The following is a 14,236-nucleotide window of genomic DNA, read 5'->3' on the forward strand; positions in this document are numbered from 1 at the left end:
CAGAGACACACCCAAGTGATCGGCAAAGGGCAAGGGTTCAAAGGAGCAAGGCTTGTATATCTGCCCAGGCTGCTGCTCTCGGGGTCCCCATCTCCTAGAGCACAGTGAAGAGGGGCAGCTGTAGCCTTGTCAGGCCTATAGCAACCTTCCCCTGAACAGGATCTGTGAGTCAAGGTCCCCACATCAAAGGAGCCCTGGATAATCGCCTGGGAAACAGCCTGATGTCATGCGAGTTATAGAAAAGCCATTAAGAAGAAAGGTCTTGGGCTTCCCCAAACATCTCATTGTCAAACCAGTCTACACTGCCGAGCACTTTCTAAACGGGAGGCTCTTCAACAGCCTGCGATACAAATGGCCCAGCTTTTCTCCAGACTCCAAGAAAATATAACCTCCAGGGATCAGGAGGAAGGGGTCCCTGCGCCAGTTTCTCAGTCTTTCCACTCAGTCTATATACCCTTTATATGCCAGACTTACAGTTACTTCCAATATAGGGGACCCCATGCAACAGTGGGGCCCCCATCTGGGTTCTGTTATGCCCAGGAGGGTAAAGACCTCTCCAGTGGCTGATGAGAGCTCTCACACTTCTCTCAAGCAGCTCTGGTTGGTCCGGGCTTCTTGATGGTGCTGGGAACTTATTATGGAACGTCACCGTATGACCTCAAAAGAGTTACTCTGTTGTCCTGTGCTCTCTAGTTCCCGTACTATAAAGCTGGAAGACACAGTCCCTGCCTTTTGATGGGCTACCATAAAGCCGATCAGGCTCAGGCCTGTAAACAGCTTTGGACCTTCCTGAGAATGGAGTGAAATAAAATACAAGGTGTCGCTTTTATAAAGGCTAAAATCCAGCCCGAGCAAGAGGCATCTGGGGAGCAGCAGGCAGACTCTTGCCAACACAACCCTGTGAAAGTGGCCAGCTCAGCTCTCCAGGATCTAGGGCTCTTCCACTCCCTGCCTGAAGGGGAGCAGGAATAGGCATCACGGACGGAGGACAGCATACTGAGCCCTGCAAGTTCTGGAACCTCTCCCCTTCTTCCACATCTAGAACGCATGTCTGCCCCCTGCCTTTGGATACCTCCAGTTTCTGCTACAGGTATCTGGTTCAAGAGATCAACACAAACAAAACTCTCCCCTTCCCCTCTAAAAACAAAAACAAGAAAAAAAAACCACAGCAGTGAAGTTTATGATGAAGCTTCAAGATCTAGTCTCAGCTGCATTTTTCTACCTATCATGAGGAGAAAGGAGACGGGTGGTAGATAAAAGACGGCTAAACAAGAGGGAGGGAAAGATCCAGGTTAGGAGGACATGATGCCTATTCCTGGTTAGACGCAACTATGGCAATCCTGCCAGGTTCCCAGGGCACCCTGGGGTGCCCAGAAGTCTCACAGTCCTTGAATGTTGCTAATTCCAGTTCACAAAAGGAAACACAGCCCGAATTTTCTCAGCCTACGTTGTACCTCACAGATCCCTGCTACCAGCAAAGTTTGCTTTCTGCCCATTTTGATCCTTCTTCCAGGTAGCTGAATCTGAACGATGATCTACTGTACACAAGGGGAAACTGAGGCAGGGAGCGAGGGAGCCCATGTGTCACAGTCCGCTACTGCCATCATCTACACATCCCCTACTTAGCCCGAGGCAGCGGGAAATGTAGGCTTCTCCACTTTTACCTAGAAAAGCATTTGAACGGCCACGGGTACCAAACAGTGTTTCCCCTTAGCTGAGTGGAACACAAACAAGTCGACTGTCACCTTGAAAAACAAACTACACATTCAAGCCACGGTACCACGAAGCCAGCCATGCTGCCAGAGGCAGAAAGTGGACTAGCTGTGAGCCTCTTTGGCTGCAGCTGGCTACAGCAAAGGGCCTCAAGTGAGGATGCTAGGGTAGCCCAGCCTGGCTGTCTGAGCTGGGGGCTCTGCTCTGGAGGCAGGATTCTGTCTCCATGACACTCATCACCCACACGTCCTGCCCTAGTATTGCTCTTCAGCTCCAAGGAGACTGAGGGCTCATGGATGACATGATGGGAAAATGACGCCCTCCACCCCTGGCTTCCCCAAGGCTCAGTTTTGCCCTCTGAATGAGACCCCAGGTGGTGAGGGTGTGATCCAGGAATAACCAAGCAGGGTTGCTGAGGTTCCCCAGCCATCCTGAGAAGTCACCTTTCTTAGTTTCCCCAAAGCTAAAGCACCTTGGGTTGGGATTTTTTTTTCCCACAGTGAAATACTGAGAAAAGATCAAAGGGCAAGGCTGCATAGCTGCTGAACTGCTTCTCTGAGGTGTAACTTGCTACTGCTATCCTCTGAGGCCCACCTCCCTGGGGTGTCAATAGCAAGGTGGGGCCAGCATACTCAGATGGGGCAATGAAAAAGGCTACCTGTGACCTGGAAGCACTTCAGTGAGGGAAGTTTTGTGGATTTGTTAGTGGAAATCCAGCCTGCAATGGAGGACCATGTTCCTCACAGACCAATAGCTGTGGGGAGCAGAGGTCCTTGCAGGCTCCTGCACTGCAGCCTCAGGGCAATTACAGTCTGGGGAAAGGATCTGGAAGACTCTCTCTGCCCAAAGACTTGCAGATGCCCATAGAATGCAGATGCCAGTGCTCCAGGCTAATTGATGAAGGACTTGGGCAGGTGAGGATGCCATGCATTCCTGAGCTCCTGGGTGATGAGGATACAGGGTATTTGCTCTGACCCTGACTGGGTCTTCCCCAGGGTCCCATTAACAGTATTATTAGAGCCCCAGTCACAGGAACCAGGACAAGATTTAGCTGTAATCAGAAGTCTAGCTGTGCCTGCAGGCCCAGGCCTGGCCTCTCCCTCCAGTCCCGCCACAAGTGCCCGTGAGGATGGTACAGCTACCAGCATGATCCATCTTCCTCACGCACCCCCATTTTGTGTGTGTGTTCATATGTGCATGTACACATAGGTCTAAATGGCATGTGGAAGCCACAGGTCAATATCAGGTATCGTCCTCAATTGCTTTCCACCTTATATTTAGAGACAGAGTCTCAGGGTCCCTGCCTGAACCTGAGTTCACTGATTCAGCTAGGCTGGCTTCATCCCAGGGACTCTAACAGTGAGGCAAGGGAACATGCTTTTAAGCATCTTTGAACTCTTAGCTTAGGTTCATAATAGGTTAAGACATACAAATGGTATACAGACAGGTAGATGGATAGAAGGATGGACAGACAGATAGGGGATAGGGGAATGGATAATCAAATAAAAGCTTTGCTTTCCCAGTAGTTAACAGTATAGAATCTAGGCAAATATGTGTATGTATGTATGTATATATATATATATATATATATATATATATATATATATATATGCGTGTGTGTATATACAAATGTATGGCAGAAGGAACAAGAGCAAGAAAAACTGAGTACTAGGAGATAAGAAAGGACTGAATGCTCATGAAGGAGACAAGTTATGATAAAGAATATAAAGTTGTTTTTCTAGTTTGAATCTTGTCATGGATCTTTCATGTTGGATAAGTGCATAAAATCTACTTGATACTGAAAGTGAGAAATTTAATGTAAGTTTTATAGCTTCCATTCTGAATGCCAATTCTAAACAGATATAAGTTTGTTAAGTTGTATAAAATTTGGGTCTCATTGATTTTGGTGTGTTACACTTTGTATTTATTTGCAAGGATTTTAATAATAAATTCTATTTAATTTTTTTCAATGTGTAGGTTATAACTTAAGATGGGTGACTCACTGTGTCCCAGGGACCCTGAGAAGGAGGAGAGGGACTATGCCTGATGCATCTTTGTACTCCTATCTTAGTGCTTAGTGCATCCTAGGCTATGAAACATGAGGTGGACGGACAGCAGGATGGTGAACAGGTAGACAGATGAGCAAGTAAGAGCTTTGGTGTCACAGTGGCTAATGATTTAGAGCTAAGTGTGCCCACCTGAACTTTGTAACCGCGGGCAAATCATTTAACTAAGGATGGGAATACCAGAACACATTTCCTAGCACCGTGGTGATGATTGGATCATCTGGTCCATTCGGACCACTACCCACCACACAGTATACTCTATTATGACTTCTATAATGTGCCAGCTAGGAACAAACCTGCCAACTTTGGTGAGTCTCAGTAGTGCTGAGGAAATACACGGTTTTTACCTCAGGAGTGTTGTGGAGACGGAGGGACTAGAGTTGTCTGTACGGATGGGGTAGAAACTGGACTCAGGACGCTAAATGAAGAAGCAAAGGAATGGTCTTTCTTGATCCAGAAGATGGAACAACATCCTTAAAACAGCAAAACCTGTATCCCAACCAGAACCACTCATCAGAAAATCTGAGTGCGGCCAAGACAATAAATATTCACCACCTTAGTGTTTCTGTGTTTTCAGAGATGCCAGAGTGACCTTTATCCCCATGGAGGAGGGGATGGGCATCCACACCCTGGCTTTTATCCCCTAACAGAGCTCATTAGATAGGAGCACCCCATTCAAGTTGGACCTAAAAGCCAAAGGCCCCACAACAGCTACCCAGTGGCCTGCGAAGCCCCGGCAGCCATGGTGAGGTGGCACGGGGAGCCAAAGCTGACACTCCAAATTACAATCTAATAGCTTACCGCGCTTCCCTCGCACACAGCAGCAAAGGTTACCGTGCAATTATGTGTCGCTACACACAAATGACAGAGCAGTTACGGTTACTTTACCAATTACAGGGAAATTGCTCCCACTCTGCAGAGACTGGCACTCTGAAAACTCTATCATCTCCACACAGGGGATCGAAGAGGCTGCCAGCGTCCTTCCTCCAGCAGTGTCCCCTGGCTCTGGGACAGAACCACAAGGCAGCCACTTGAGGAGCCCAGACCAGAGAAGGCCTGGAAGCAGAGCTGGGAAACTGTGGGAGTTCTCCTTCAGTTCCTTAGAATCACCTTCCAACCCCAGGTCCAGGGATCATCTCTTAAGGATTCAACCATCATGCTGACAGCCATGCCGGTCCATCGTGAAGACGGTAAGGCAGGAGGTGGGTTGGCACCTGATCCTGATGATGCCCTGTGCCAGCTGGCAGGCCCGTGGTCCACTCCTCACAGCCCCTTCCCTGCCACAGAGAGATGCTCTCCCTGGCCCCCAGTTGCCTTACCTTTACCAGAACTCTAGTGAACCCTTATTACGGAAAGGTCAGAACTAGGCCAGACCTCAGTAGTCCAAAGGCAGTGCTAACGAGCCAGGGGTCATCAGGTCCAGACCCCTGTGGGCCAATTAGCTGAGCTCTGGGATATAGTCTTTTCCATAGCCACAGGCTACCCCTCTCATCCCAGGCATCCAGTGCTTACAAATAGCCCACACTGGCCCAGAAATGCAGGTCAGGTGAGCCAGTGTGACGGATGGATGCAGCCGACCACTCTGGCCATGGGCATACCTGCCAGGCTGCTCTGGATCCCAGGAAGAAAAATGAAAGGCCAGACCAGGTTCTTCTTCACCTTCTCTGAGGATAGCAAACAGAAGAGTCCAAATACCTGGCAACAAACCAGTCCTTCTTCCCTTCCTGGGTCAGGGGGTATTGCCCAGCCTCACGGGTGAAGTTCTGAGTACGTCTACAGCATGTTTTGGCCCTGAGACACCACCCTGCCCATTAAATGAGGGAGGCAAACAGCCCAAATGCCTCGTGTGGGGCTGTCTGGGGCTCTGCTGGTGTTCCTTGGTCTAGAGGAGCTCCTCACTTTGCACAATAGGGAAACTGGGGCTTCTGGGAAAACAATGCTGCCGACAGATTCTCATCTGCCAATTTGCTTCTGGGTATTTATAGAAGACCAAGTATTAACGGAAGTCCCAGGAACATGAAGATGCAAAAGTCTCAGTTGCTGTCCCCCAAATTGTTCTTCTCCAGGGGAGACACAGACCTAAGCTATATTTAGACAAGTTGCTGGGATCCTGTTTCAGGCGTCCCTGGAGAGAATGCGGGCGAGGCCACCAGCTACTGTGGAAACAGGTAGTAACTCTGTCCAGAGGTGATTTGGTCTCTGCGTCATGTTCCTTGGCTTAGAACACAGCATGCCACCATTGTTTTATACTATTCCAGCGAAGAAAGTAAGGTCACCAGGCCAGATCAACCCATTTTACAGGAAATAAAATCGAGACATAGATAAGGCTGCCTTAGTAGCCTCTGAAGTTACAGGAAAAAACAGAAGTCTAAATTCCCAGTCTAGAAGGAGAAAACAAATAAACAAACGACAACAAAACCTCAGGTGTCCAGCATGTTACTAGGCAACAGCCTTAGAATAGGCATCTTCCAGACTCAGGGAAAAGAGAGGCCACAGCTTAAGGAGGGGACTTCTGCCCTCTGCCACCTCCAGAGCCTGGACATAACCAAACCTCCCCTCATGAGTAGGTCCCAGGTCAATCATCAAACTCCAAATATTCCTCTCCTGTGTCCATATGTTCCAAAGGAAGTGGGAGTGGAAGCTTTGCAAAGAAATACAAGACCTGAGGAAAAGGGGAGACTTGTGTGAGCCAAGGCATCTCAGGACAGAAGACCTTTGGAATTCCTCATCCTCACAAGCCGTAGATCTCCTTGCATTAATTAAAACTACACACACACACACACACACACACACACACACACACACACACACACACACACACCAGGAGCTGCCCATAGCCAGCCTCAATGAATAGAGCATGGGGGATTTCTTTTTAAGGCTGGTATTGATCAGATAAGCTGTAATAGCTCATGTCTAAATACAGACTCGATTGTGAAGCCCGGCAGTACAGGCTGATAATCATCACCCACTTATTAGGAACCATATCTCAAATATGGCTGCTGACCCCTCAGGTGCTCATAAATGCACCAGGGCCTGCAGCGCAGAGAGCACGGGCCCCTAGAGAGGAGGCTGTATATGCTCCACTCTGTCTCCACAGGGGTAAACAGAGAGGACTCTCGGGAGCCTAGAAAGAACTCCAGGAGACTATCGTAGGCTTTGGTTTCACCTTGTTAAGAAGTGATCATTTTTATAACACACACACACATACACACACACACACACACGCCTCCAGTCCTTTGATGACTTTCCTGATCTGTATATCTTCCCCTTTCTCCCCCTCTGTAAGCTCTCTTGAGACTCCCACTGCCTTGAACTCTCAGACGAAAGCCAGAGAGGCACTGTTACAGGTGAAACTTGCCCCTGAAGCCAGGCTGTGAACATAGAGAGCAGAAACGGGAGTGGGGGAACGCCGCCATCCACTTAGTTCCTAATGCACTATCTCAGAGTGATTCTTTATTGTGTCCTTTTCAAAGGGACTGTAGGGAAAATGAGTGTGTACAGAGGAGGGGAGGGGGAGCCAGCAAGCCACAACCACAATAACCTAGTTAGACAAATATGTTATTGAAGGGGCTCAGTAGAAAGTGTCTCAGGGCTGGACAAACAACCCAGCAAATTGTAGCCAAGGTTCCCAAGAACCAAGAGCCCTCCTTTCAGGCATCTCATAAAGGAGGGGAGGGGGCAAAATATCAGGACAGAAGAAGGCCAATTGTGTCCAAGGAACTTTGTGGGGAGTTGGGGCAGCTTCCAAAGCTCCCATACCTATGGAGCAATGGGAGTCATAAACAAGGGCAGTGTTTCTTTGTATACTCATTTTGAAATCTCTGTGTATTTGGGGATCAACTATGGCCCAATGTCAACAGATATCTAAAGAGTCCTTTGCTAGTCATGATAACAAACTAGCCTTCTGACAGGGAACGAAGGCCAGTCATTTCTGCTGTATTTCCAGGAGAGGACCATTAATCCCAGCCTGCTTTCTGCAAGCCAGGCCACAACCAACAGCAAGTGTTTGCCATGCACCCTCCAAGGGGTTGCTGAGCAGAGCTATTGGAGAGCTCAGTCAGGATCCTGGGGGCTGGACCCATGGCCTCCTCATTAGCCCAGCTGCTGAGGGCCCCAGGTTCCTCCCTCTGACAAGCAGCCAGGACATGGCACAATGGAGGTTTGCACAGGCCATAGCTATGGGCCAGCTTGGAAAGAGAATCAGGACGCTGCAGGTGGCAACTAGGCTGGAAGCAAACCCAGTGGCCCCAGCTGGACCCCTGGGGACTCCCAGAGAAGTTTCTCAGCCTTGGGAGCAATACCACTCTGGAAGCTTTCCTCCCCTTCCAGACCTTAGCTCTACACGCCCCTAGCAGCTGCCTGTCAAGGGTAGATAAATCCCACACAGCCCGCCCATCCATCCCCAGCTCTTGCTCTCCCTCCCAGAGTTTAAGGCAGGCAGCCACAGCCACCACTCGAACTATAATTGAAGTGAGGAATGCCACGATTATTAAGTTTGTGTGTTTCCTGGCGGGTACAGGGAAGCAGTGGCCCTGCTCGCCAGGCTGAATTATGGGGTAGGTCATTCCCTTGTTAGTGGGAATAAATTTTATTAGCCCCACTCATGTTGCTGCGTATCTTCCTCTCTTGCTCCTCGGGCCCGTGTGTCTGGGTAATGTCGCCTGCATGCAGGATAAATCAGCAGAACAGATCCCATTATATTTTGGAACACTGACAGAGAGACACAGTAATGGCGTGGAACGCGATACTGGCTTTCTTTGCTCTCGCGCAGACCCAAGTGTGTGTATGGGGAGAGCATATTAGGGCAGACTCACTAGGAAGAGGGATCTAACCGGACAGACAGAATGAGGAGAGTGACCTTGGTTGCTCCTTTCTTCTCTGTCTCCGTTAATGAAATAAGAGCAGTTGCCAACGTGTGGCTATGTGATCTTTCCCTTTGGCCTTGCAAAAATAAAAGGACACCGGAAATATTAAGAGCAGCAAGACTGTGGCTCAAAAGGTGTCCCCTTCTAGTGCATTCTCTGAGCATTCATCCAGTGTACACGGAGAAAGGAAGGCAGGCCAGCCAACAAGTACATCATGGGACTGAGAAGCTGTATGTAACCTCAGTTAGGCAGAGCCCACATCTCTCCAAGGAAGATACTGATGGCGAAGACTCAGCAACACATCATGTGGACAGTATAACCAGAGGTGGGAGTGAGTGAGTGAGTGAGTGAGTGAGTGAGTGAGCGAGCGAGCGAGTGAGTGAGTGCAGGGTGGGGCTGAGCTCATCTGGATTCATCGAGCGGTTCTGTGCCTTTCCCTACTTCCTAATAATGTCTGTGCGCTTCTTTTCTGCTCCTTATTAAATAGATATTGTCTCACCGGCTCCTTCTTTAGCATAAAATTAGAGCAGAAGAGAAACTGTTTGCTGGCCCTATGATAGCTCGTGAGCTGGCTGAGACCCAAAGGTCCAGACTCCCTGGCGGGCATCCCTGCCAAGACACTGCCCTGTGTAGATGAAAAGAATTAAAGGGAACTCCACATCTGGAGTGATCCGTGACAAGATGTCCAGCCTTCCATTCAGGCTGTGCTGTGCCATACCGAATGAGGCTGGTGTGCTCATATATACATGTACGTATGCAGACTCATGAGAAAGGACTTTCGCTATGTTCGCTGCTGAAAATAGTGTGTGAGCAGGAGAGGGAACAAGCCACAAAGAGAGGCCAAGAGGTGATGAGGTACAGGGTTTAGAACAAGACATGGAGAAATCAGAGAGCAACAGAGAGACATCAACCAGAGGGGAGACATGTAGGCGGAGGTCGCCTGCTCATTTCCTGGCCGCACGGACTCCTGAAATAATCACACAGAAGGTGTGTGCACACGTGAGCATGTGTAGCAGCATGCGTGACATTGGGCTGAAGAAGTGACGTCTCAGCATGGCGAGGTTCCATGTCCGGAATCCACAGCTGGGGAACTTACATGCTGAGTCTCTTGAATCTGCCAGTGTTAAAACTCAGTGTGTGTGATTCTTGGGTTCTGCAGCCACCCCACCCCACCCACCCCGAAGGACTTGCTGGCCAGGGAATGGCATTCTGGGAGAACACATTCAGCCTGGGGCCAACCTCAGACTTCCTCCCACTAGATCTAGCTCATCCCTCTAGGTCTCAGCCATCATCACATGATCCCAAAAGACATTTGACCCAGAGGAGACTTCTACTACAAACCTTGCTGACCAAGATGGGTAAGACAGGTGAGTGGCTCTATGGATGTCTTCATGGGAGCTACATTGAAGGAAGACAGAGGAGAGTTCTCTCTTGGGGTTGTCTTAAAACAGGCATCCAAATCTTAAATAAGGGAGACTGTGGTACTCAAAGGGCTTGTAAGGAGTGAGGGTTCAGGTTGGGTTGGGGGATACTTGCAATATGTGCACCTATTGGGACTGTGGAACTCCATAAACTTGGGTAGGGAAGAGGAGGAATTCCTGGACCAAAAGAGAGTAAGTGCCAAGCAAAGAGAGAAACCCTTGCCTCTCACCATAACAGGAAACAAGCCCATGTAGTCAGAGCCCAGCTTCCTGCTGACAGGGAAACGAAAACAGCCCAAGCAAACCAGCTGAGACTGGACTGGGACAGCTGCCTGGCCGTTCCGGATGCTCGTTTTATGGAGTTCAGGATCTCAGGCGCCAGGCAAACCTGAGTGACCATCTAGGCCAGGACACAAAGTCAGCTTGAGTTCAAGGGGATGACCCTGTCTTCTCCCTAGGACTACCTGCTGTGTCTGGGAAACAGATGAATCAGACAGCGTATAGGGATGGGGTTGTCCTTCATATCACTGATGTATGTTGTTGGGCAGGAAGTGAAAATGAAGCTGGTTCTTGTACCCATGGGACTGGCAAGATCAGCGAGTAAACCTTTGAGTCATATGGGAATTTGGCCTAGCCATGGTTCTTCCAGATGGACCTCTGGAGTCGTGGGAGATTTCTCTAGGCTGCTTTAACTGGAGAGTTCCACTTGTACCCAACACTCAGGGCCCAGAATTGCATGTGCCTTGCCCGGATGGTCCTTGCAGGAACCTGCCAAACCAGACACTGCCTTTCTTGCACTGGGACATGCCATGGGACAAACAGTGGGCTGTGCATGTAGACACACAGTATGTGCTCCTGTTCTCTTGTTCAACTGAGGTAAGTACTTGACTTTCCCCCTGGAGAATGTTTCTCACAGGACTACACCTTCTCTGCCAAATTTATCCACCTTACACTGCAGCACTGCAGTGGGTCAGGACAGTTGAGCACTCCAGGGGGGCAGCAGGCTTGAGGTGCTATTTGCTCCTCCCCTGGAGCCAGAAAGGATGACCGCCTCTTCTGTGGTCCTATAGGACTCCAGGGATAATAAAAGGGGAGTGAGGCACCTTGCACACTGGCAGGGCAAGGCTGTACAAATGTGTGGTGGCCATCGCTCCCTACCCCCAGTTCTGAGGGCCTCACAGGTGATAGCAGTCTCTCTAAATAAGAGTTCCCACCCCGTGGACCCAGTTTTTCTATTGAAAGGTCACTCTGAGGTCAAAGCTCACAGGAAAGAGGAAGTGATTTGCACCCACTCTGTGTGAGCCTCCCATTATCAGCTCTAGGCCAGTGCTGCCTGGTGTCTGCCTTCACTCCTTAGCTGGTTTCAAACTCAGACTTCAGGAAAGGGAGTGATAGACACTCGCTTGACCACAACCTTTGTCCCATCTACAGGCTATAGTGACCGACTTCCCTTCTCATTCCTGGAGACTGAGGTCATTCCTTGATTTTGGCTAGTCTGTTGCCTAAGACATTCCCAGGACTTAGGATGTTTCTCTCCTCATCAGCTTACTCAGAGGCAGAGCCTAGGGCTTGTGTGAGGAACCCCAGCAAGCTGAAGAGGGAGAGGAATGTAGGTGATCAAATCTAGGACAGCTCCTAGACTCGTGGAGGACACAGATCTTGGGCTCACAACAGTGTACTCCCGGGAGCAGGCTGCCTACTACGTGTTAGAGCTGTTGTGTCTCTGTGGGAAAGGCTGGCCTTCACAGAGTCCGAGCACAAGATAAAAATACTAGGCTATGAGCCCACTATGGAGGCCTAGAGTTGTGACTGAGAGTTGCAGGGAACCTTTAAAGTAAGCTACAAGAGGAGCCAGGGCCAGCGATAGAGTTGGGTAGTGTGAAGCTACAGAAGTAGAAAAGAAACCAAAGTGGTTAGAACTCCTAGATGCCTTAGTAACAAACTGGTCTCAGGCTTGTCTTTAGGCCCTTGAGTCCCAGCACAACCAGAGATGCCTGACAGGTCTTTCTAGGCCTCCTATGCCCTCATGAGATTCTTCGAGCGATGTGCAGACTCTACAGCTCTTGTTATCGGATGCTTTCTCCATTCGGGACCCAGGGAAAGAACGACGGCTCAAGAGCAAAGCTGAAGGCTGTTCCCATCCCTACAAGCACCTAGAGATGCTTTGCTGGCTCCCACAGTATCCCTATCCAACACAGCTTAGGGATTCATGCCTGCAAGTGCTCCTGTGTTCTCAGTCACTCAGATGAGACCACTCCTGGTTGTTCCCCGGCCATCTCTCTGATAGGAATGTGGCCAGCCTGCTGGCCCATGAGGAGCAGAAGCATCATTGATTTCTCTGAGAGTTGCAGTCAGAAGGTTCTGGACTCACGATTCAACACCTTTCCCATCAAGCAGTTCCCTGGAAGCCCCATAGCACAGTGACCTGAGTCACACAGACATCCTCTGCCTCCTCCACACACACCTGCCACCATATACAGCCAGAGGGAATTCTCGGACCTAGTGGGATAGGCAAGTGATTCAGGCTACTTTCCGCTCAGAGTTCAAGGAAGGAATTTGGGTTGCAGGAAATGGAAGGGCCATATAAGCCTAACAATACCTTACAGGATTAGAACGAAGGGTGTAATCAAAATGAATCTGGTCATATCCCTTTGAAAGGTCCTCAAGTTATAACCACAGTAAAAGCCCTAGGACCCCCACTCTTCAAAACAAAGGAAAAGTTAAAGGAACCTCTTAAGCTTTAGCCTCCTTCTGCTATTACCTACTGGAAAGAGAATCCATGGGGCAAATCCGGCTGTGATGGTTAGCTTTATGTTAATTTTGACACAAGCTACAGTGATTTGATGAGAAGAACTCTCAACTGAGAAAGTGCCTGTATAAGATTTGTCCGTGGACAAGTGTGTAGTGCCTTATCCTGGTTGATGATTGAAAAGGGAGGGCCCCGCCCACTGTGGGCAGGGCCCCTTCTTGGCCTGTGGTCCTGGGTGCTGTAAAAGAAAGTCATCTGAGCAAGTCAATAACAGCACTCCTCCATGGCCTTGGTGGCAGCTCCTGCCTCCAGTTTCTAGCCTGGCTTCACATGGGGCTGGGCTGTGGTATAAATTTTTTTTATTATTATTATTTATTGAAAAAAGTTTCCTCCTTCTCCCTGCCTCCCATTTCCCTCTCCCTCCTCCTACTCCTCTCCCCCTTCCCCCACTCCTCCCCCCCCACTCCTCTCCCCCTCCCCCCAGTCTATTCCCCCTCCCTCTCCAGTCTGAAGAGCAGTCCTGATTCCCTGCCCTGTGGGAAGTCCAAGGTCCTCCCCCCTCCATCCAAGTCCAGAAAGGTGAGCATCCAAACAGGCTATGCTCCCACAAAGCCAGTTCATGCAGTAGGATCAAAACCCAGTGCCATTGTCCTTGGCTTCTCATCAGCCCTCATTGTCTGCCATGTTCAGAGAGTCCAAATTTATCCCATGCTTTTTCAGTCACAGTCCAGCTGGCCTTGGTGAGCTCCCAATAGATCAGCCCCACTTACTCAGTGGGTGGGGGCACCCCTCACGGTCCTGACTTCCTTGCTCATGTTCTCCCTCCTTCTGTTCTTCATTGTGGTATAAATTGTAAGTTTAAACAAACCCTTTTGTCTCCAACTTACTTTTGGTTATGGGGTTTATCATAGTAATAGAAAACCTAACTAAGGCACCATCTGAGATTTGGTTCCCACTTTACAGACCCCAAGGGAGCCCCCGATTGAAAGGCAAAAGAGAATTTCAGAGTTCATCTTGTCCATTCTCTGCCTTTAAACTGGAAGAAACAGCAGCACAGGGGATGGGTCAGGGGAAAACAGGATGCCAGCGGAGCTGACCCTGGGGGCCCTGTCACAGTCTGGCCTGGCTGGGGCTGACATTGTGCTGTATGGGACACGTGTGGTCTGAGCTGAGTCCAGATGAATTGTAACGAGAGAGCCTGAGCGAAGTAACGTGGGGACCGAGCAAATCAAAGGAAGCTGGTACTGAGCATTAAAAGCTGCCCTGGCCCTTTTTAGACTGGCTGGGAGACAGCCCTAGCCCTGTGCAGTTTCTGGCCTCCTCCTCTCTATTCTAGGCCCTGAACTTGCCTCTAACTTGAAAGGGCTAATTAAAGCCAAAAGAGAAAAAAAAAATCAAAAGCTTGTTATCTGGCTCCATTAC

The 14,236-nt window shown here is 49.5% G+C and overlaps 1 protein-coding gene across 2 annotated transcripts in view; it reads right to left on the reverse strand.

The window, feature by feature from the left end:
* Plxna4 (plexin A4) overlaps nt 1-14,236 on the reverse strand; it is a 452,981-nt gene that overhangs the window by 366,490 nt on the left and 72,255 nt on the right. The window lies entirely within an intron of this gene.

Source organism: Microtus pennsylvanicus, chromosome 19 (assembly GCF_037038515.1).
Source record: "Microtus pennsylvanicus isolate mMicPen1 chromosome 19, mMicPen1.hap1, whole genome shotgun sequence".
Taxonomy (NCBI): Eukaryota; Metazoa; Chordata; class Mammalia; order Rodentia; family Cricetidae; genus Microtus; species Microtus pennsylvanicus.